This window comes from Panulirus ornatus, chromosome 9, assembly GCF_036320965.1.
Source record: "Panulirus ornatus isolate Po-2019 chromosome 9, ASM3632096v1, whole genome shotgun sequence".
NCBI lineage: Eukaryota > Metazoa > Arthropoda > Malacostraca > Decapoda > Palinuridae > Panulirus > Panulirus ornatus.
Genome location: NC_092232.1, coordinates 3,821,071 through 3,844,565, shown reverse-complemented (window position 1 = coordinate 3,844,565; position 23,495 = coordinate 3,821,071).

Sequence of the window (23,495 nt, the reverse complement as noted above, 5' to 3'; positions counted from 1 at the left end):
AAGACCCTATTTCTCCCAACACTTAACATAAGGTAAACAGGAAGAACTCATCTACTTGTACCTTTCCTAAAGAAATAACTAAATAAAAAGCATTAGACTTATATGTTGTTAAACATGTATATGTAAGTAAATGTACTATAGTATCTTTAATAATAAAGAATGGCTTGATGTGCCTTTCTATGCAGAGAAATAAACCTATGGTACACAAACAATGAGAGGATCATAAGCGAAAGCAACGATTGTGACATTGCAAAAAATCCAGTCTTGCATAAATGCTCAAAAGACACTTCCACACATTGTCGACTAGATCAACCAGCACACAAAACATGAGTTTTAATCATAAAGTTTTGTGCACGTGGAGCAACTGTTACCTTCATGTTCTCCAATTTAAAAAAAAAAAAAAAAAAGCGGCGTTTATAAACAGGTCTCACTTCTGAAGTGCCCTGAAGCAGGCAGAGTGCAGCGCCCTTGCCTTCAGTTGGTCAGGCTCCCATCCCATGGTATGATTCCTATAGCTGCCTGATCAAACTCGGTGGGACGGTGACAAAAAAAAAAAAAAAAAAAAAAATGAAGGTACCGAGAAGACACAATGTGGATTTATTCCACTGAACTGAGAGAGAGAGAGAGAGAGAGAGAGAGAGAGAGAGAGAGAGAGAGAGAGAGAGAGAGAGAGAGAGAGAGAGAGAGAGAGAGACTTATTAGTCCCATGCTTTTAAAAAGTTCCCAGTGACGTAACGGAATAGCACGTGGCGGTAGGGGTGCCAGACGAGGGAAATATAACGGACGATTTAAAGTACTCTTGCTACAATCAGGACATGTGTACCTAAAATAGCCAACCTGCCGGTTACATCTCTCCCTCCCACACTGCCATCACAACAGCTGTACTGATACAAGGCTAGGTGTTGGCCCTAGGATAGACGGCAGGACTTGCAAGGTCATGATACCATACGGTGATCCACAATCATAGTAACACACACCCTCAACCCACCGCGGCCTTGGTTATACAAGTAGGGCGGGTGTACCAGCCACGACCTAACCTTCTCCACTTGCCATGTTACAGGATAATTACGTGCACATGCACTTGAAGCCCCATTTGCAAGCGGACAAGAGCGCACACTTGCAAGCGAGCGCACACAAACATGCGCAGTAGCACGCACAGCACGGAAAAGATAAAGCCAAATGCCCACGCAGCATGAGACGATATCTACAACTGCTGCTGCTGCTGCTGCTGCTCTCTCTCTCTCTCTCTCTCTCTCTCTCTCTCTCTCTCTCTCTCTCTCTCTCTCTCTCTCTCTCTCTCTCTCTCACTTAATATGTTTTAAATGAGGAAGGCTGCTGTACCATTCCCTATGGTGTCTTCTGTCTTCTCCGTCAACACTGTCGTTGTGCAGCGTGTGGTCTAGCACTTTCCTAAGCAGTTCAGCATGCACTGTAAGCAGGGTTCTCCATGGAAAAAGTTAAATGTGTATGTGAAACCTTGCTTTTATCGTTAAATTTCAATTTCTGTTGTGTGCACGACAAAGGTCACTGTGCACATGTCGAACGCTACGGTCAAAGGTGTGGCAAACTCGAAAACAATAACAGGTGACCTAACCTCCTCAACCTGACGGCCTACGTACTGAGTCACCTGCAATTAACATTGGTGTCATTACTAAATTTGTCTGTTTCGCGAAGTGGATTTTACACTTTTGTTGTCCCGTCTCTTAAACCTTTATATACAAGTATAATGTTTTTACTAGGTATGTTATATATTTACACACACACACACACACGGCTGGCCATAGCCTTTTAGGGGCCCTAAGCTAAGTCTATTTTGGAGGCCCCTTCACCCTTCAAACTCCCCTTTAAATCAGGAGCTCTTGGGAGGAGGAGGAGGGGGGGGGGTGCCGGGTCATGCCAAATATATATATATATATATATATATATATATATATATATATATATATATATATATATATATATATATAACATCTGGGGTGTCTAGGACGGCATTACCTACTTTCTGAATGCAGCCATATACCGGTCAGGTCCAATGCTCTGAGCATGTAGGAAGGGCCAGACCTTCACACAAAACACACTTACAGGCCAGGTATCCATTTATCGACCAGCTCAGTCGGAAGGATGAAGACCTGGGGTTTGGTGTAGGACCCCTGCCACACGCAGGATCCGAACCTGATGGGACCCCAAAAGTGTAAAACTCCCTTCACGTACAGTACACAGATGACTAGAAATACGTAATCACACACACACACACACACACACACACACACACACACACACACACACACACACACACACACAGAAATAAGAATGATGACTGCATCAGCCAACATGGGGACCTGGACAAACTCCAAAGTTGGTCAGATAAATGAATTCAACCCACGTAAGTGCAAGGTAGAGAGCTGATGGGGAGAAGCGACCGAAAGCCTCGATGTGATCAATACCAAGCGGGAAATAAACCACAGGAATCGGCATGAGAGAAACATCTAGGGGGGGTGTCGATAATGCGTCTGATCTACTGCCAAGAGCTACGCCTTAGGAGAACGGAGAGAGAGAGAGAGAGAGAGAGAGAGAGAGAGAGAGAGAGAGAGAGAGAGAGAGAGAGAGAGAGAGAGAGAGACGGTGTGACCATCCTCCTCCACCAACGACAACGATTACTGACGATGATGGTGTTGATCCTCGTGGGTCAAGCTAGATTTGGATGGAACACCTAAATAACAGGGAATGGATATAGCGCCGGGACCCACAAACTTGTCTCCCTCCAACATGCAAACGGCTTATCGGCGAGCGAGAGTTGCGTGTTCTTAAAACCATCTCTCTGGATCTGGTTCACAGTCTGAATGGAAATGCACTCTTTATTATTTCCCTTTTCATTTTTGCTCGTCTGTAAAACTATATATGGCAAAGTACGAGACATAAAAGCCAGATGCAGTAAACCCAGCAAGATGTAAAATTAAACAAGGAAAATCTGTACTTCCCAGACCTACGGATCTGCAGAGCTACCAACCTTGTCAAGACAAAAATAAGGAATTATGAGGAAAAAAAAATTGCAAGACGAAACTCGACCACGCGCAATACAGGCTGCACTTTCAATACAGGAAAATGTGAGTCCAGTGCTCAAGTTGTTAGCTCCAATCCTTTATTTACATGTAGATAGCCCACAACTGTACACTTTACAACCAACAAAGTATCTAGTCAGTAGTGTTTCATTTTCGGTCCTCGAACTAAGTCAACAGGGGTTCTAATGTTTGTTTTTGTTTCCACATATTCAGTCCTAGCTACAGGGTTTTTGTTATAAGCAGTGGTTGCCTGTTTGCACTTCTCCAGAGGCCTTTCACGTGAATGAACTTCACTTGATGACAACTGTTTTTATTCAGCACACCAAATACACTTTCTGCCTGAGAAATTCTGATGATGTTTGTGTGCCAAGACTTGGGCGATGATGCATAGCACGACGATATACCAACAACAACAGAAAGCCAAAAACATCAAAAGTTTTCCCACATCTTGACCTCTTCAAAGTCTTCCATCATAAAATTGGTCATTGTCTAATTAATTTTCTTATTATATCACTTTTTAAGTGCTTTACAAAGACATGATTTGGCATTTGTACTGGTAATATGAGCATTATCATTGGTTTGTTAGATTACCCGCACTAAATTCTGCAGAAAAGGATCGGGTTTATGCATAGCAGTTCATTTCATCCCCTTTAATTAATGGTCGAGGCCCAAATAAACTGATGTGAGGATGAAACTTAGGTGCAGAGGATTTGATCTTTCTTGCAAAATTTACGTTACTCTTCCTTCATCTGTCACTGCTAGAAAATCTTAGTGGAGTAAATTACATGTTACTACTTAGAAGAACAGCAATAGATGGGAGGGAAATAGTAATTTCTTATCCACTTCTATACATGATAACTCTGCGCAACTTTCTGAAGCCTCAGGAAGGTACAGCCTAGGATTAAAGTTAGCGTAGTCGGTAAGTCCAACCGTGCAGCAATCTGTGAGGTGTCATATCCGCGAAATGGTCGGAAACTGACCGATGTCCGACTTATTTGTACACTGTATTAGTACTTGCGTGCGCGGCGAAAACGTAAACACTATATAAATACTGAACAGTGTACCCCTGTGAACTTCCCATACATTACATACACATGTATAATATATGAACATATGACCAGAATCTTAAAAAAAAAAAACGTATTTAACTTTGACTAAGAAAAATCGTACTGCCGTATTTATTTCAAAAAAGTTATAAATACGGGAAAATCGTACTACCGTATTCATTTAAATAATAAAAAAAAAAGGAATGGTTGGTAGCTCTGGGTCTGAGAGGCGCTGGGAGTGATGGGGAAGGAAGGATGGAGAGAGAAGCGGGTTGTCAGGTACACACCGTGGTGTCATCTCACGTTTCCATGCCAAGTGTAAACACTCGACATAATCGGACGTCCCCAACCACGAAGGGAAAAAATGCACCGTGTAGTCGCCATTCCATCGCGATACGGGCGACTACCTGACGACAGCGTCTACTGATAACGTCCTGTAAACGCACAACACGATTGGCAACACGTTTGATGGAATGACGCTCAGCCCGTGGGAGGTACCAGAACTTGGCTTATTGTATATCAAACGAACATGATCGTTCCCTATACATTCAAACACTTGATGGCCGGCGGTGCTGGTGTCTTGCAAAGAAATCGTGTCATACGTATTACTACAAAGTCGATTTCACCCACGGCTTCAAGGAGCCTTTACTGCTCCTGGTTATTGTGCCGGGAGGCAATCACGCACGTACACTTAACGTTAATTATGAAAACTGTAATAGTAGTTTCGCGTAAAGTACTATATACATTATTCATATAAAAAAAAATATTGGAAAGGATCACAATTTTGCGCGTGATCAGTATATTCCTATGAGTCCACGGGGAAAATGAAACACGGTTAAGTTCCCAAGTGCACTTTCGTGTAATAATCACATCATCAGGGGAGACATATGAGACAAATATAAGTCTCTTCGATGTATATCAACTGACTGTATATATATATATATATATATATATATATATATATATATATATATATATATATATATATATATATATATATATCATATTTGTTCGCAATTACCCGAGTTAGAGATGGCGATTGGAACACGTGGAAAGGCTACGCTCACACATCCATGCTCTAGCTGTCATGTGCATTGCACCGAAACCACAGCCCCCATCTCCCCCCCAGATCCAGGCCCCACAGTCCTTTCCCGGCAGCTTCACGATCACTGGTTCAATCCAGTGACAGCACGTTTTCCCTTGTATACCACATAGTTCCAATTCACTCTAGCCAGTGCACGCCTTTCACTCTCCTCATGTTCAGGCAACGATGACTCAAAATCTTTTACACTATGCCTTTAAACAAACCTATTTTCACCCTTTATATACATGTATGTAACGGGAAGGAACAGGCTGGGAGACAGGAAGCCTCTGTGTGTTCAAAGTGTCGGCTAAATTCAGTCAATTTTTGCGACAATATGGGTTTAGGCGAGAATGATATCTAACTGGAGGAATCATGGATGTGAAGTTTATCTACCTTTTATACGAACTTTTGGTAGGATTGTGGTGGTTAGTTTTATATCGGGAATGTAACGACCTGGAATTACGATTCCAATTTACTGATTCAGTTTCTTTATCCGCGAATAGCATCAAGGCGTCGACAACAGTGCAGCCTATAATTTCCAGAGTTAAGAATCGTCATAGCAATTTGGTCAGGCCACGCCTCACTCACTCACGTGTCGAGAGGTGTACCAATTAAGATATTAAAGTTATCAATTAAACATCTCCATGACGCATGAATGTCTGGAATTTCTTAACAAAAATCATGCGAAGCCTTGCCAAGTGATTGCTGCCAGAGAAGCGAAACTTTCGAAATGGAAGATATCCGAATACACACAGCTAACTTTATGAATAAGCCTGAAAAGCTAACCACTAAAAGACCAAAAAAATTTAGAAAAAGAATTTCAAAGAAAACAAGTGAAAAACTAACAAAAAACATAGGGAACCTGTCCTGCTTTTGTGTCACACGAATGAATGTCAATTTGTGAACCTGACTTTTGACTTGACTCCTAAACCTTATTCAGCTTGTGCATCATCTGTGATTGATTTACGTTTAATCCACATCCAATGACCCACAAGACCTGGTGACCTCGACCTTTGGCCTTCGAATTCGAACACTAAGGACACTACATGCAATATTTGTATACATAAAATTTGGGTTCATATCCAATATCCCAATCATGGGACGTTTTACCGTATACAAAACATGGGGCGCACGGACAACAGGGGCTATTGTCCAGTGGGCGTGGCAGAATAAGCACACATAGCAAAAAACATACACGAAAAGGCATACGCTATCCTCTGATCAGTCAGGCAAACTATGACGTGTTGCCAGATAACTCAACAGATATCTAACCTCTGCGTCTTTTTTTTTTTTAACCGCCGAATGGCAACCGATATTTCAGATTTTTGCCTAAAGAACGCGCATATCTATCACGTACTATTTTTGCCACCATTTCCCAAATTAATTGAAATGGATTTTCCTACTTGGATATGTATTGATGTCATATTTCGACAGTTTCTTGGAAGCTGTTTCCCTTCCTTCTTAATGAGATGGAAACATGTGCATCATTTTTAACATTACTTCAGCCTGATATGATTTCTGCCGCTGTCAGCGGTGACTTTATCGTCCAACCCATGTTCACACCGTCAGCGGTAACTTAAAAGGGTTGCAGAGGTCACAAAGTATATTTACCAGACCCCTAGTGAGCAGATACAATCATTACATATATTGTTAGAAAAGTTTGTTCATTACACAAGGCTACAGTCTTGTCATATAGTTTACAGACTAGATGCAGAATTTCGGGTATATTGTTAACAAAGATGTCTTCTGCCATTTCTGGCAGAGATTTAGACCAATCTCTAAAAATGTTCCTATTTTTTTACAATCTAACACTGTGTTCTAGTACATATGTGTCAAATCATTGGCTATAAGCTTCACAATTCACATGATTAACATCTCCCGATAGGCCAATGCGCCAATAGCATCTGCAATGACATCTTGCAATCTGCCACTCTTATTTTCTCCACATATCTCTCATAATGTACACATTTAATCATAATGGCAAACGTTTCACCTAATGCCTGTTAGCGCTTGTCTATCCTCTTCAAAGAGGTGTGTTAATTCCTTCATTATTACAGTTTTGAGACCTGATTGTAAAACCAATATCGTTTTCAACAGCTTTACCTAATGCAAATTTGACTAAAGCATCGACTCTATGATGCTCCTGGAGGCCTATATAGGAAGGAATTTATAACAATCTGGTTTGCATCCCTTGACCAACAGTGTCTGAATACCCGTGTCTAGCTTTAGGACCATATTACATTCTGATCTCAGGGCGTTTAGGAAAAGCAGTGAGGATATAGAATAAGAGATAATTCAACTGAGTGTGGTAGTGATTTCTCCGAGCTCAGAGAAACGAGTATGGCGGACAATTCAATTTGCAGGGTAAAGGCTCAATTTTCTTTTTATCCTTTCATTTTTCTCTAATGTATTACCACTGGGCTAGACCCCAATGCCAGTACTTCAAGACCTCCCAGTGATAGACAACTAGGCTAGACCACAATGCCAGTACTTCAAGACCTCCCAGTGATAGACAACTAGGCTAGACCACAATGCCAGCACTTCCAGCCTTCCCAGTGGCAGGCAATGGCAGACACTAGGCTAGACCAAAATGCCAACATATCCAGCCCTCCTAGTGGCAGGCAGAGTTGAGAGAGAGAGCTGTCATTATAGATGCACTGGGCTATGTTATTTGCAGTCCTGAGACAACACGCAAGTCCAACCTCTGCCTCCAGATGTTTAGTGACAGATTTATAATGGCGTTTGTGTATTCTTTTTTTTTTTTTTTCTAAGGTGAGACAATTCCAATTCCTTACTTAAATGAAATCTTAAATGCTCAAAAACTGATTGTTCACCCATTTTTTTCTTTATTAAAAAGTTAAACTAACTGCATGTTCTTGACATCAAAAGATGAATTCATCAGTAAAATTTGCTTTGAATCATCAGCGTAACTTCTAACGTTTACCACACTAATCTGAGTTTCTGACATCTTCCACTACCATAAAAAGCCTCGAAAGGACCCAGTGGTCTGTTTATGTCAGAATTTCTTTTTCAAACCCCTACGCCCCGCTTAGCTGTCTATTTACGGAAAGTTTTCTTAAATCACAATACAACATAATTCTTACATCTCATGGATCTTCAGTTGATAGACCAAAAATTATCCGTAAGTAACCTAACATAAATGAGATCTGGTTACGAGTACAGACCATGATTCCTTTGTGCTTGGACCTTCACCAACAGGGGAGTATGATAATATACAACTACCGCCCTAAGGCCTACCGTTAAATGCACGCAACCGCCAGCCGGGCGCCAGTCCATGTAACCTACACCAAACTGGATACATTCACTTATTCTTCACCGAACTCAATGCATTTACCCTCTTATAACGTCAAAATGGTTCCCGAGATCTCGCACATTAGCAGGCAGAACGCTCAACACTACCATGCACTATTTTTTTTTTTTTTTTTTTTGGCCACACTTCTCATCGTCATATTAGTTAACAATTCTTCGATTCCTTACGAGTTAGCGGCTCCAGACGATGGTGGGTCTTCGATATGGGTGCCTAATGTCACCATGGCTGTTTAATCTATATATGGAAGGGGCGACGCGGGAGAAGAACAGGTCGGCAATGTGTGGAGGTGGAGCTGATGGCTGAGGGGTGAGACAGCTGATGTTTGCTGATGACACGGCGCTGAGAGCAAATTCGAGCCAGAAACTGGTGTATGAGTCTGGGATTGTGCATGAAAGAAAAAAGAGTAAATACGAATAAAACTAAAGTTATTAGTTTTAACATTGAAGGATACTTGGAGCATGAGTTTAGATGGAGAAAACTTGGAAGATGTGGAAGCGAATGGTGGCTGAAGTGAATCATACGGTGGGGTGGGGTCGAAGGTCATGGAAGCATTAAGGAATGTATGGAAAAGGAGGTCACTGTCAGGGAGGGCGGGGGAGATGGGCATGTCTTGATAGCATAGTGGTCCCGACGGTGTTGTATGGATGTGAGGAGTGGACTAAAGATGACGATGTATGGAAGAGGATAAATGGATGCGTTGGAAATGATGCGTCAGGAAGGCTGGCTGTATAAGAAGTACGGTAATAAGAGTATGGTTGAGAGCTGAAGAGGGTGTGCTGAAACGGTCTGGAGGTGAAGTTGACAAATAAGATATCTGCGTCTCTAGTGGAGGGAAAATGGAAAAGAGAGACCCCGAACTGGAGAAGGAAAGGTGGAGTGAATAAATATAGTATTAGTGTTCGGGGACTGAACGTGCAAAAGGACGAATGGCGTGCACGGGATAGAGTGAATTGGAATGATGTGTTATACAGGGGACGACATGCTGTCAATGGACTGAACCTGGGCATAAGCAGCAGCCAGGCAAAACCACGGTAAGGTCTATGGGGCCTGGTAGTGGATTAAGGGCTATGGTTTCAGTACACTGCACATGACAACTAAAGAATGGTTGACAGAGATTGTAGCCTTTCCTCGTTTGTTCCGGGCGCCACCTCGATAAAGCGGGAAGAGCCGATTATATATATATATATATATATATATATATATATATATATATATATATATATATATATATATATATATATACGAACAGAAACTGCAGAAGTTGGTGACTGGGTTTGGTAAAGTGTGTGAAAGAAGAAAGCTGAGGGTAAAGGTTATTAGGTTCAGTAGGGTTGGGGGAAAAGGCATCTGGGAGGTAAGCCTGAATGGAGAAACACTGGAGAAAGTGAAGCGTTTTAGATATCTGGGAGTGGATTTGGCATCGGATGGAACCAGAGAAGCGGAAGTGAGTCACAGGGTGGGGGAGGGGGAGCAGGTTCTGGGAGCGTTGACGAATGTGTGGAAGGCGAGAACGTTATCTCGAAGAGCAAAAATGGGTATGTTTGAACGAATAGTGGTTCCAACAATGTTATACGGTTGTGAGGCATGGGTTATAGATAGGACTGTGCGGAGGAGGGTGGATGTGTTGGAAATGAGATGTTTGAGGGCAATATGTGGTGTGAGGTGGTTTGATCGAGTAAGTAATGAGAGGGTAAGAAAGATATGTGGTAATAAAGAGCGTGGTTGAGACAGTAGAGGAGGGTGTATTGAAGTGATTTGGTCACATGGAGAGAATGAGTGAGGAAAGATCGGAGGTGAAAGGAACGAGAAGCGGGAGACCAAATTGGAGGTGGAAGGATGGAGTGAAAAAGATTTTGAGCGATCGGGGCCTGAACATACAGGAGGGTGAAAGGCGCGCAAGGAACAGAGTGACTTGGAACAATGTGGTATACCGGGGTCGACGTGCTGTCAATGGATTGAACCAGGGCATGTGAAGCGTCTGGGGTTAAACATGGAAAGTTCTGTGGGGCCTGGATGTGGAAAGGGAGCTGTGGTTTCGGTGCATTATTACATGACAGCTAGAGACTGAGTGTGAACGAATGGGGCATTTGTTGTCTTTTCCTAGCGCTACTTCGCACACATGAGGGGGGAGGGGGTTGTTATTCCACGTGTGGCGAGGTGGCGATGGGGAATAAATAAGGGCAGACAGTATGAATTATGTACATGTGTATATATGTATATGTCTGTGTGTGTATATATATGTATACAATGAGATCTATAGGTATGTATATTTGCGTGGGTTGGGCCATTCTTTCGTCTGTTTCCTTGCGCTACCTTCGCTAACGCGGGAGACAGCGACAAAGCAAAATAAATAAATATATATATATATATATATATATATATATATATATATATATATATATATATATATTGCGGTAGGACACGGTGATGCGCGTAATCTAATATTTGCTGATAACTGATAGGGAACTATGAAACACGACAAATCCCAAGTGCACTTTCCCGTCTCCCTTGACAATATATCTCACGAAAGTGGACTTGGGACTTACCGTGTTTAATTTTTCTTCGTGGTTACTACTATATATATATATATATATATATATATATATATATATATATATATATATATGGATTAGAAATGGGGGCTGATGGAGCTGCTAAAGAACATGGTAATTGCGCCACTTTAGGTGTTTATATGGCAATATAATCATTTTGCCTATCAAGCTAGCTCTCTGTACAGACCAACAATGGTTTCTTCGACGCTACACATAGATGTAATTACCAAGTGACTACTTTGAATGCTGCCATCTTACATATGACTGTTTAACGTTACAATAGGTCCATTTAGCTCAATCAGCCCCATGCCCATCAGGCCATTCATTTGTCAAAGACTGTCATATAATTTACTGGTAGGGCGATCCGCCAGCCATCTGTACATCTCATTTTATCACAAAATATGTAATGCTGTTGGTATGTGTACACGACTGGGTTCATACGGTGTTCATATATCGATTAAAAACAATTGCTCAGACGAAAAGAGGCACATTATAATGTACCTGCTCATCCAATCTGCCTTACAAGGCCAAGGTTTGGACTTCAAAACTGGGACAATACCTCCTGAACCTTTGCCAAGACAAGCTGCCAACTTGGTAAGCATCCACATTTATTTATATAAATACTTGAACATGAGAGGACTTCCCACTACTGCAACGATTTGGCCTGGTTTTAAATTTAACATCCATGAGGTACATGAATACATTTTGTTTAAGATGACTGAAAAGTTCAACTTGACGGTACATGGTCGGTAAATGTGACCTCTAGAGTATTACAATACAGGACAGCTAAACATGTGCTTGAAATCACAAATGAAAAACCTTAAACCATAAATCGACTCAGTTTTTCATACTCCTACCATGTGTCCATAAAAGGCTCCTGTTTGTTCAGTTTCTTGAATCGAAGATCTGCATAGGCTATGGTTTCTTAATATCTATCAGTGGTTCGTCGGTTTTCATGTTTCAACAATAGGACGGGTCCCTTTTTCCCCAAGTCCACAAGTTATACACGTATGTTGCTATGGCCTAGGGGCTTCAAGTTAACCGGAGTATTCTTAGACAGCCACTTACGGTAAGTTGTCGCAAGTGTTTATATAAAAATATATTGAAATATGACACTATCGAACTGAGGATGGAGCAGTCCGGTGACGCATGTAAAATAATGCACTAAAAACTTGTAAGGTTATTGGGCGGCAAGGGAGGTCTCAAAGCATTGCACACATATTAACCAGACGGCACTATGGACCAAGACGCGTCTGCTTTATCCTGTATATTGCCACGGACGGTATTGCAATTTATTTTTTTTTTTTTTTTTATTTATTACGAACAGTTCAATTTCCAGCTACAGCCTTGTAGCCTTCTTAAACCAACTTATCCCCACAGATATACGGAAAAAGCAATCTCGTATCACAAGTAGAACAGTGGAAATAATAGAAATCTAACCAACTGAACTCGGATTCTATTGTTAGATTTGCAAGGTAAAGACGTATCTCATTGAAAACACTGCAAGGTCTTTCACGACGGAAAGCCGGATGACAATCTCATACCACACATCATCCAAGAAACAGCTGTAATCACCAACCACTTTAAAAGCAGAGTTAAATATGGGGAAAGGGTATAGGGCTTAATACTGGGAATTTAAACAAAACTTTCTTACCCTAGTCTTTAGACCGTCCATCTAAACACGGATAAGTGTGGAAAGAAAAACTTTTTTTTTAATTTCTCCATTAATCAAAGATTCTGTGGGACAACTGCTTGAAAATCCTGATATATATACCTATATATATGTATCTATCAATCTATATATATATATATATATATATATATATATATATATATATATATATATATTATATTTATCTATTTATTTTGCTTTGTCGCTGTCTCCCGCGTTTGCGAGGTAGCGCAAGGAAACAGACGAAAGAAATGGCCCAACCCACCCCCATACACAATGTATATACATACACGTCCACACACGCAAATATACATACCTATACATCTCAATGTACACATATATATACACACACAGACACATACATATATACCCAAGTACACAATTCACACTGTCTGCCTTTATTCATTCCCATCGCCACCTCGACACACATGGAATACCATCCCCCTACCCCCTCATGTGTGCGAGGTAGCACTAGGAAAAGACAACAAAGGCCCCATTCGTTCACACTCAGTCTCTAGCTGTCATACAATAATGCCCGAAACCACAGCTCCCTTTCCACATCCAGGCCCCACACAACTTTCCATGGTTTACCCCAGACGCTTCACATGCCCTGATTCAATCCACTGACAGCACGTCAACTCCGGTATACCACATCGATCCATTTCACTCTATTCCTTGCCCTCCTTTCACCCTCCTGCATGTTCAGGCCCCGACCACACAAAATCTTTTTCACTCCATCATTCCACCTCCAATTCGGTCTCCCACTTCTCCTCGTTCCCTCCACCTCCGACACATATATCCTCTTGGTCAATCTTTCCTCACTCATTCTCTCCATGTGACCAAACCATTTCAAAACACCCTCTTCTGCTCTCTCAACCATACTCTTTTTATTTCCACACATCTCTCTCACCCTTACATTACTTACTCGATCAAACCACCTCACACCATATATTGTCCTCAAACATCTCATTTCCAGCACATCCACCCTCCTGCGCAAAACTCTATCCATAGCCCACGCCTCGCAACCATACAACATTGTTGGAACCACTATTCCTGTAAACATACCCATTTTTGCTTTCTGAGATAATGATCTCGACTTCCAAACATTCTTCAAGGCTCCCAGAATTTTCGCCCCCTCCCCCACCCTATGATTCACTTCCACTTCCATGGTTCCATCCGCTGCCAGAAGTGGTTTCAGAAGTGGTAAAGGATGCGTGGATCAGGTGTTTGCTTTGAAGAATGTATGTGAGAAATACTTAGAAAAGCAAATGGATTTGTATGTAGCATTTATGGATCTGGAGAAGGCATATGATAGAGTTGATAGAGATGCTCTGTGGAAGGTATTAAGAATATATGGTGTGGGAGGTAAGTTGTTAGAAGCAGTGAAAGGTGTTTATCGAGGATGTAAGGCATGTGTACGTGTAGGAAGAGAGGAAAGTGATTGGTTCTCAGTGAATGTAGGTTTGCGGCAGGGGTGTGCGATGTCTCCACGGTTGTTTAATTTGTTTATGGATGGGGTTGTTAGGGAGGTGAATGCAAGAGTTTTGGAAAGAGGGGCAAGTATGCAGTCTGTTGTGGATGAGAGAGCTTGGGAAGTGAGTCAGCTGTTGTTCGCTGATGATATAGCGCTGGTGGCTGATTCATGTGAGAAACTGCAGAAGCTGGTGACTGAGTTTGGTAAAGTGTGTGAAAGAAGAAAGTTAAGAGTAAATGTGAATAAGAGCAAGGTTATTAAGTACAGTAGGGTTGAGGGACAAGTCAATTGGGAGGTAAGTTTGAATGGATATATATATATATATTTTTATTATACTTTGTCGCTGTCTCCCGCGTTTGCGAGGTAGCGCAAGGAAACAGACGAAAGAAATGGCCCAACCCACCCCCATACACATGTATATACATACGTCCACACACGCAAATATACATACCTACACAGCTTTCCATGGTTTACCCCAGACGCTTCACATGCCCTGATTCAATCCACTGACAGCACGTCAACCCCGGTATACCACATCGCTCCAATTCACTCTATTCCTTGCCCTCCTTTCACACTCCTGCATGTTCAGGCCCCGATCACACAAAATCTTTTTCACTCCATCTTTCCACCTCCAATTTGGTCTCCCTCTTCTCCTCGTTCCCTCCACCTCCGACACAACTCTATCCATAGCCCACGCCTCGCAACCATACAACATTTTTGGAACCACTATTCCTTCAAACATACCCATTTTTGCTTTCCGAGATAATGTTCTCGACTTCCACACATTCTTCAAAGCCCCCAGAATTTTCGCCCCCTCCCCCACCCTATGATCCACTTCCGCTTCCATGGTTCCATCCGCTGCCAGATCCACTCCCAGATATCTAAAACACTTCACTTCCTCCAGTTTTTCTCCATTCAAACTCACCTCCCAATTGACTTGACCCTCAACCCTACTGTACCTAATAACCTTGCTCTTATTCACATTTACTCTTAACTTTCTTCTTTCACACACTTTACCAAACTCAGTCACCAGCTTCTGCAGTTTCTCACATGAATCAGCCACCAGCGCTGTATCATCAGCGAACAACAACTGACTCACTTCCCAAGCTCTCTCATCCCCAACTTACTTCATACTTGCCCCTCTTTCCAAAACTCTTGCATTTACCTCCCTAACAACCCCATCCATTAACAAATTAAACAACCATGGAGACATCACACACCCCTGCCGCAAACCTACATTCACTGAGAACCAATCACTTTCCTCTCTTCCTACACGTACACATGCCTTACATCCTCGATAAAAACTTTTCACTGCTTCTAACAACTTTCCTCCCACACCATATATTCTTAATACCTTCCACAGGGCATCTCTATCAACTCTATCATATGCCTTCTCCAGATCAATAAATGCTACATACAAATCCATTTGCTTTTCTAAGTATTTCTCACATACATTCTTCAAAGCAAACACCTGATCTACACATCCTCTACCACTTCTGAAACCACACTGCTCTTCCCCAATCTGATGCTCTGTACATGCCTTCACCCTCTCACTCAATACCCTACCATATAATTTACGAGGAATACTCAACAAACTTATACCTCTGTAATTTGAGCACTCACTCTTATCCCCTTTGCCTTTGTACAATGGCACTATGCACGCATTCCGCCAATCCTCAGGCACCTCACCATGAGTCATACATACATTAAATAACCTTACCAACCAGTCAACAATACAGTCACCCCCTTTTTCAATAAATTCCACTGCAACACCATCCAAACCTGCTGCCCTGCCGGCTTTCATCCCCCGCAAAGCTCTCACCACCTCTTCTCTGTTTACCAAATCATTCTCCCTAACCCTCCCACTTCGCACACCACCTCGACCAAAACACCCTATATCTGCCACTCTATCATCAAACACATTCAACAAACCTTCAAAATACTCACTCCATCTCCTTCTCACATCACCCCTACTTGTTATCACCTCCCCATTTGCGCCCTTCACTGAAGTTCCCATTTGCTCCCTTGTCTTACGCACTTTATTTACCTCCTTCCAGAACATCTTTTTATTCTCCCTAAAATTTAATGATACTCTCTCACCCCAACTCTCATTTGCCCTTTTTTTTCACCTCTTGCACCTTTCTCTTGACCTCCTGTCTCTTTCTTTTATACATCTCCCACTCAATTGCATTTTTTCCCTGCAAAAATCGTCCAAATGCCTCTCTCTTCTCTTTCACTAATACTCTTACTTCTTCATCCCACCACTCACTACCCTTTCTAATCAACCCACAATATATATATATATATATATATATATATATATATATGTATATATAAATATATATATATATATTTTTTTTTTTGCTTTGTTGCTGTCTCCCGCGTTTGCGAGGTAGCGCAAGGAAACAGACGAAAGAAATGGCCCAACCCACCCCCATACACATGTATATACATACGTCCACACACGCAAATATACATACCTACACAGCTTTCCATGGTTTACCCCAGACGCTTCACATGCCCTGATTCAATCCACTGACAGCACGTCAACCCCGGTATACCACATCGATCCAATTCACTCTATTCCTTGCCCTCCTTTCACCCTCCTGCATGTTCAGGCCCCGATCACACAAAATCTTTTTCACTCCATCTTTCCACCTCCAATTTGGTCTCCCACTTCTCCTCGTTCCCTCCACCTCCGACACATATATCCTCTTGGTCAATCTTTCCTCACTCATTCTCTCCATGTGCCCAAACCATTTCAAAACACCCTTTTCTGCTCTCTCAACCACACTCTTTTTATTTCCACACATCTCTCTTACCCTTACGTTACTTACTCGATCAAACCACCTCACACCACACACTGTCCTCAAACATCTCATTTCCAGCACATCCATCCTCCTGCGCACAACTCTATCCATAGCCCATGCCTCGCAACCATACAACATTGTTGGAACCACTATTCCTTCAAACATACCCATTTTTGCTTTCCGAGATAATGTTCTCGACTTCCACACATTCTTCAAGGCTCCCAGGATTTTCGCCCCCTCCCCCACCCTATGATCCACTTCCGCTTCCATGGTTCCATCCGCTGCCAGATCCACTCCCAGATATCTAAAACACTTTACTTCATCCAGTTTTTCTCCATTCAAACTTACCTCCCAATTGACTTGACCCTCAACCCTACTGTACCTAATAACCTTGCTCTTATTCACATTTACTCTTAACTTTCTTCTTTCACACACTTTACCAAACTCAGTCACCAGCTTCTGCAGTTTCTCACATGAATCAGCCACCAGCGCAGTATCATCAGCGAACAACAACTGCCTCACTTCCCAAGCTCTCTCATCCCCAACAGACTTCATACTTGCCCCTCTTTCCAAAACTCTTGCATTCACCTCCCTAACAACCCCATCCATAAACAAATTAAACAACCATGGAGACATCACACACCCCTGCCGCAAACCTTGTTTAAAAGTCAAACATTTGGTAAAGTTAACACAGAAAAAGGAGATATCAAGAGTGCTTATGTTCGATTGTAAATAAACCTGACCCATTATTTAACATTTATTGTTTCCTTCATGTAATAAAGGAAACCAAAAGGCCAGCAAAATGATCCAAGTGAGCGTTCGAGATTTAGCTCAGAAAGTTCGCTGGACCTTCATCAGGCTAGCAGTAAAAGTACTTAGGAGAAATGAGAGAGAGAGAGAGAGAGAGAGAGAGAGAGAGAGAGAGAGAATATATGGTACGAAAGCACCTTTCACTGGATACACAGCCTTTGTAGATTATTTCCAAATGATGAGATAATGTATGTTTCCATCGAAGATTCCACCACTTCAAAAATTTGATAAAAACTAATTTTTTTTAAAACTCCACAGTCTCTGCTTTAACATACCTTCCAACCCCGATACCCAGTTCTTTGGGGCTCTTGCAGCACTCAAAAATCTATTCACATTCACCAGGTCAAGATTTGTAAATATTTGTGGGACGACTGCAAGGTAAAAGAGGTATAGGGTGTGCAGAATGAATTTTGGGCATGAAGGAAACCTTAATATGGTAAAATGATGTTTGAGATTTGGGTAGGAGGGGTCATGTGTCGTTGCAAAGAACTGCTTGCGAGGCATACTGAAATGGGAATGAATTGGAATAATTTTTCTTTTATTATATAGTTGTATGTTTGTGTTGCTTTACAGTCAGCGATTGTTCTGAGTGCTCTGTTCCATGTTATTTTTAGTTTTGTATAGTTTGCTTCTGAAAGGGTGAATGGCTAGGCTGGTGACTAGTATTTTTGGGTGGAGCAGATGAAAGGTACATAGAGGACACTGAGGTATTCACATTGTGTGAAGCTGCATGGAGTTTGAGAGATGATTGATTTCTGTAGGGATGCAAACATATTTATATTCAAAGTGTGCCAATGATCTTAATATCATTGTGTATAAGAGGGATTTTACCTTGCAGTCTGGGAGAAGTTTAGGGAGGTTATGCTAGAGATTCAAGTGGACTGGAGAAAAAAACTGCCTCCTGGATAATTACACTGAAGAGCCTTAGGATTTTGGAAGTGGAACCTCTGTCAATGACTCTGGCTTGGTAGCCAGGAATGAAGTTGGGAATCTCTCTTTGTTATTTCTGTGGAGGATATTGTCTGGCATCTTTTGTGTGAGAATGTCAAAGTACAGTGTTTCGAATGCTCTGTTGATTTCTGCTTCAATGTCATTTTCAAAAGAAATGACACAATGATGATCTATGTCAGTTTCATGAAATTCCCAGTATTACCTATAGCCATTCCTCCAATTTTAGGGGATGTGAACACTATGACAATACATCTTTGGCTTATGAATTTTGTTGTACTTTAATCTGTGCTTATTGCAACTGCTCTTTCTGTTAAATGACGTGCAAATTCTAACTTTATAGAAAATAATTATTTATATGTGTACGGCAGGATTACAATTTTCATAATATCAAAGTGCAATTCATATTAGTTATTGGAAAAAAGAAAATATGAAGCATAGACAGAAAACGTGCAAGCACAGGGCAACACCAAGTAAGGAGGAAAGTAATATATTCTAAAAGCATTACCATGATTTCATACAGCCATTCTGCTGTAAAGCATGAACCGGTATAGCAGATAAAAATAGAGAAAACAGTACTAGCATCTTATTTTAACAGCAACCAGCATGAAATGGGAAAAATCATGCCCTAGTTATGGCTACCTTAGATGAAATGGAAAATTAAGGGCATGAAAAAAGGAATGAAGAAAAAATTGTGCTCCTCATGTGTTTGTATACCTGATTCTTAAAGCTGAAGAGGTTATAGGGAGAGAAAAAAAGAAGGGTGAGACTTCCTCAGCCTGTCTGTTCAAAGGAAAGGAGGAGTTCATGATGGTTAATCCTAGAGTGACTGGTATCCAGACAGAAACTATGGGCCTGCAACATCCCGTCATATGACAGAAGTCTAGATCTTATTGGATGGAACACAGGCAGACAGTTTACAAAAGCTGTGGCAAAAAAAATGTAAATGTGAAACAAAAATCATCTGAATGTCATGTTTTTCAACATTCAGTGTTTTACTCATACCCATAACAGCTTCACATAGTGCAGGATACTCATGTATTAGCTATCAATAAAAAAAATACCCCATGCCTGAATTAAGGAACTTGGAATCAAAAAAAAAAAAAAAAAAAAAAAAAAAAAGAAAGAAATCTTTCTCTGTAATCTACTTCTCAACCTACAAGATTAATGCCATCCCTTAAGGAAGCCCAATCATTAACATTACTGACCATGAGTCAGCATGGGATAGCCTAAAGTCAGACCCGCATTGAGTTCAAATCCTGGTCTTGGAAATCAACTCACATAAAACCTGTGTTCATCCTCCCATCAAGGCTGGTTGATAAATGATTACCTGCCACTGGCTGTTTTGATAACTGTTTCTTTCCCTACATTTTGAGGCTGTGGAACTCTCTAACCTTTTATGTCTTTCCCGATATCTATGATCTAGCACATTACAAAATACGGGTTTTTTTCACATCCTCCAAAATTTTGGAAATACTTTCCCTTCTTTCCTGTTTTCTTTTCTTTCATTAATTTCTTTATACTTCAACAAAGGCCCAGCCCTGATGTGGACTTTTGTCTGTGACTGAAGCATCCAACTTAAAGAATGGGGTGTGTGTGTGTGTGTGTGTGTGTGTGTGTGTGTGTGTGTGTGTGTGTGTGTGTGTGTGTGTGTGAGAGAGAGAGAGAGAGAGAGAGAGAGAGAGAGAGAGAGAGAGAGAGAGAGAGAGAGAGAGAGAGAGAGAGAGAGAGAGAGTAAAGGAATGGTACATATATACATTAGTAAAAAGATAGGCAACATGAGTGTAAGACTTTCTTTCCTTAACACACAAATATACATTGTACTCACAGTCTTCACAAATTATGACTGTCCATCATGGAGGAGAAAACAGTTCAGGGTGATGTGACTACAACTTTTAAGTTTCTGAATCAGCTGGATGATGTCATCACTAACCAGACCTACATGAAATGCAACAGCAAAGGGACCAAAAGTCTTATCAAGAAGCTTGTAAAAACAAAGTGAAGAACTACTGTTTTAAGGTAAAGGTTGTAAATAGTATGGAAACAACTAAGAGATGATACTACAAATAATGCCAGCATAAAACTTCTTAGAAAAACATCTTGATGATAAAGGAATTTCAAGAAATGGGGCCCCTCATGTTTAAGACTCTCTTCTTGTACAATACACACAAAAAATTACAAATTAATAATTACATTACTGTAGTCTTCTCCATTAAAACAACCCTCATATGTGCTCTTACTTTGTCTATATACCCCACATTTCATCTTCTATAAACATTCCTATTCTTTCACTCAACTACAGTTAATAATTTTCTCCTACAATCATTTTATCAAAAATATTAGTATCCTCTGTCTTTTTCAGCTCTAATCATTCTGTTTGTAATACCATAACCTACTCTGAAATCCTGAAATTTTGCTCCATATTGAGTTTCCTCTCTGGCCAATATATCTGAAATTTTGCTCCATATTGAGTTTCCTTTCTGGCCAATATATATCTATAGTTGTTGATGGATCAGCCTCCCCCTTTTCTCCACCAACAGCGGTGTCCCTCAAGGTTCTGTCCAGTCCCCTACACTTTTTCTATTTTCATCGATTTCCTCTCCACAAATAATCCAATGAACTCATACGCTGACGACTCTCCACGAATAATCCAATGCACTCATATGCTAACGACTTAACACAGCATTCACTTACATCCTTCAATTCTGCTCCCTCATCTCTCATTCTATCTGCATCTCATCTTGACACAGCTTCCACAATAAACTCAGACTTGGACAGAATATCTCTGTGGGGTACACAAAATTGAAAACTCCTCACAACAGACTTGGACAGGATATCTCTGTGGAGTACACAAAAACTCCTCACAACTCTCATCTCTCATCTGACGGTTCTACTATTCCACCTCTTGACTCAATGAAAATACTTGATATTACTGTAACATCCATCTTTCTTGGAAACCCTGTATTACAGGTATAGCTCAGTCTACCTCTCAGAAACTGGGTGTTCTGTTTAGATGCTGAAACTTCTATTCTAAACAGTTGCTCTGCTTATATAAGGGCTTGAATCATCCTTGTATGGAGTACTGCCCTCACATTTGGGGTGGTTCTAACTCTGCATCATTACTTGACAGAGTTGAGTCGAAAGCAGTCCGACTTATAAACTGTCCCACGCTAACTTCCAAACTTGACCCCCTTGGCCTACACCGCAATTTTGGTTCACTTTCCCTCTTCTACAGGTATTACTTTGGTTTTTGCTCCCGAGAGCTGGCTGCTTGTGTCCACAACACTATATAGACCACGCAATACTCAGCAAGCTGCTGCTTCACGTGATTATTGTGTGGCCATCAGTAACTCAAGGGTGGGCCATCTCAATACCTGCTTCTTTCCCTACTTGTCAAAGCTCTGGAACTCTCTACCTTCTCATGCCTTTCCCAATAGCTATAACCTGGCACATTTCAAAAGACACTTTTTTCACTTTCTCAAAAATTTGTCTATATTTCAATTAAAGCCCATTCTTGATGCGAACTTTTGTCCGTGACTGGAGCCTTATACATAAAAAAAGAAGTATGGCAACGGGTCAAGTTTTGAAGTTATACTGAGAGAGTTCATGTCGGAACACTTTTGACAACTGACTGGAAGTAAAGAAATTTCGATATCCAAACAGGGCTCTTAGCTTCTTAGAAGCAGACTTAGCAATTTCTGTAATGCAGGGTTTCTAAAACAGAGTGGATGTTACAGTAATACCAATTATGTTCTTTGAATTAAAAGGTGGCATTATAGAACCGTCAAAGGAGTAAGGAAAGTTATAAGGAATTTTCGATATAGAAATGGGCATAAACAGGGTCTTGAAAGCATTAACCTTAACCAGATTTCAAATGTCCAACTGAGATACCCTGTCCAAGTCTGAGTTTATCGAGGAGGTTGTGTTGAGACAACATGCAGATCTAATAAGAGAAGGAGCAGAACTGAAGGATATGGAGGTAAGCAATGCTGAGCCATAAGCGAGTGCATCTGGTCATTTGTAGATGAAAGGAAATCTTCGAGAAAAAGGAGAAAAAGTGTTGTAGACAGGATAGAACCTTATGGGACACTGCTGTTGATAAAGAAAGAAGGATAAGCTTATCCATCAACAATCACAGTGAGAGCTCGACCAAAGAGGAAGTTAGAGATGAGGGTACAAAGTAAAGGAGTGAAACCAAAAGAGAGTACCATAGAGATGAGATCCCAAAGCCACACAGTCAAATGTTTTGGATATATCAAAGACAAACTAGATAGGACTCCCCAAAATCTTTCAGGGATGCTCACCATGAATACTACCAGTGGATCTTGCCTTAAGGGCGTCATACTGGTGATCAGAGAGAAGACTGTGAGATTCAAGATGTCTGAGGATATGGGAGTTGATGAGGGATTCAAAGAATTTGGAAATGGCATATGTTAAAGCAAGTGGATGATAGACAGATGTTAGAACGGTATCCTTCTTAGGGATGGGATCTACCAACGCATGCTTCTAAGAGGAAGAAATGTTCTGATTTTTATACAAAAATGGAGCAGAGCAAACACAGGTGCAAGTCCACAAGCACACTCTCTTAGCATATGGGGATGGATGTCATCAGTATCATGAACCTTGCTTGTGCTCAGAAAGGTGCTATCTAGACATTTTGAAAAGAGTTTACAGGGAGGAGCATAGGATTAGTAGGAGGACCATTAAGG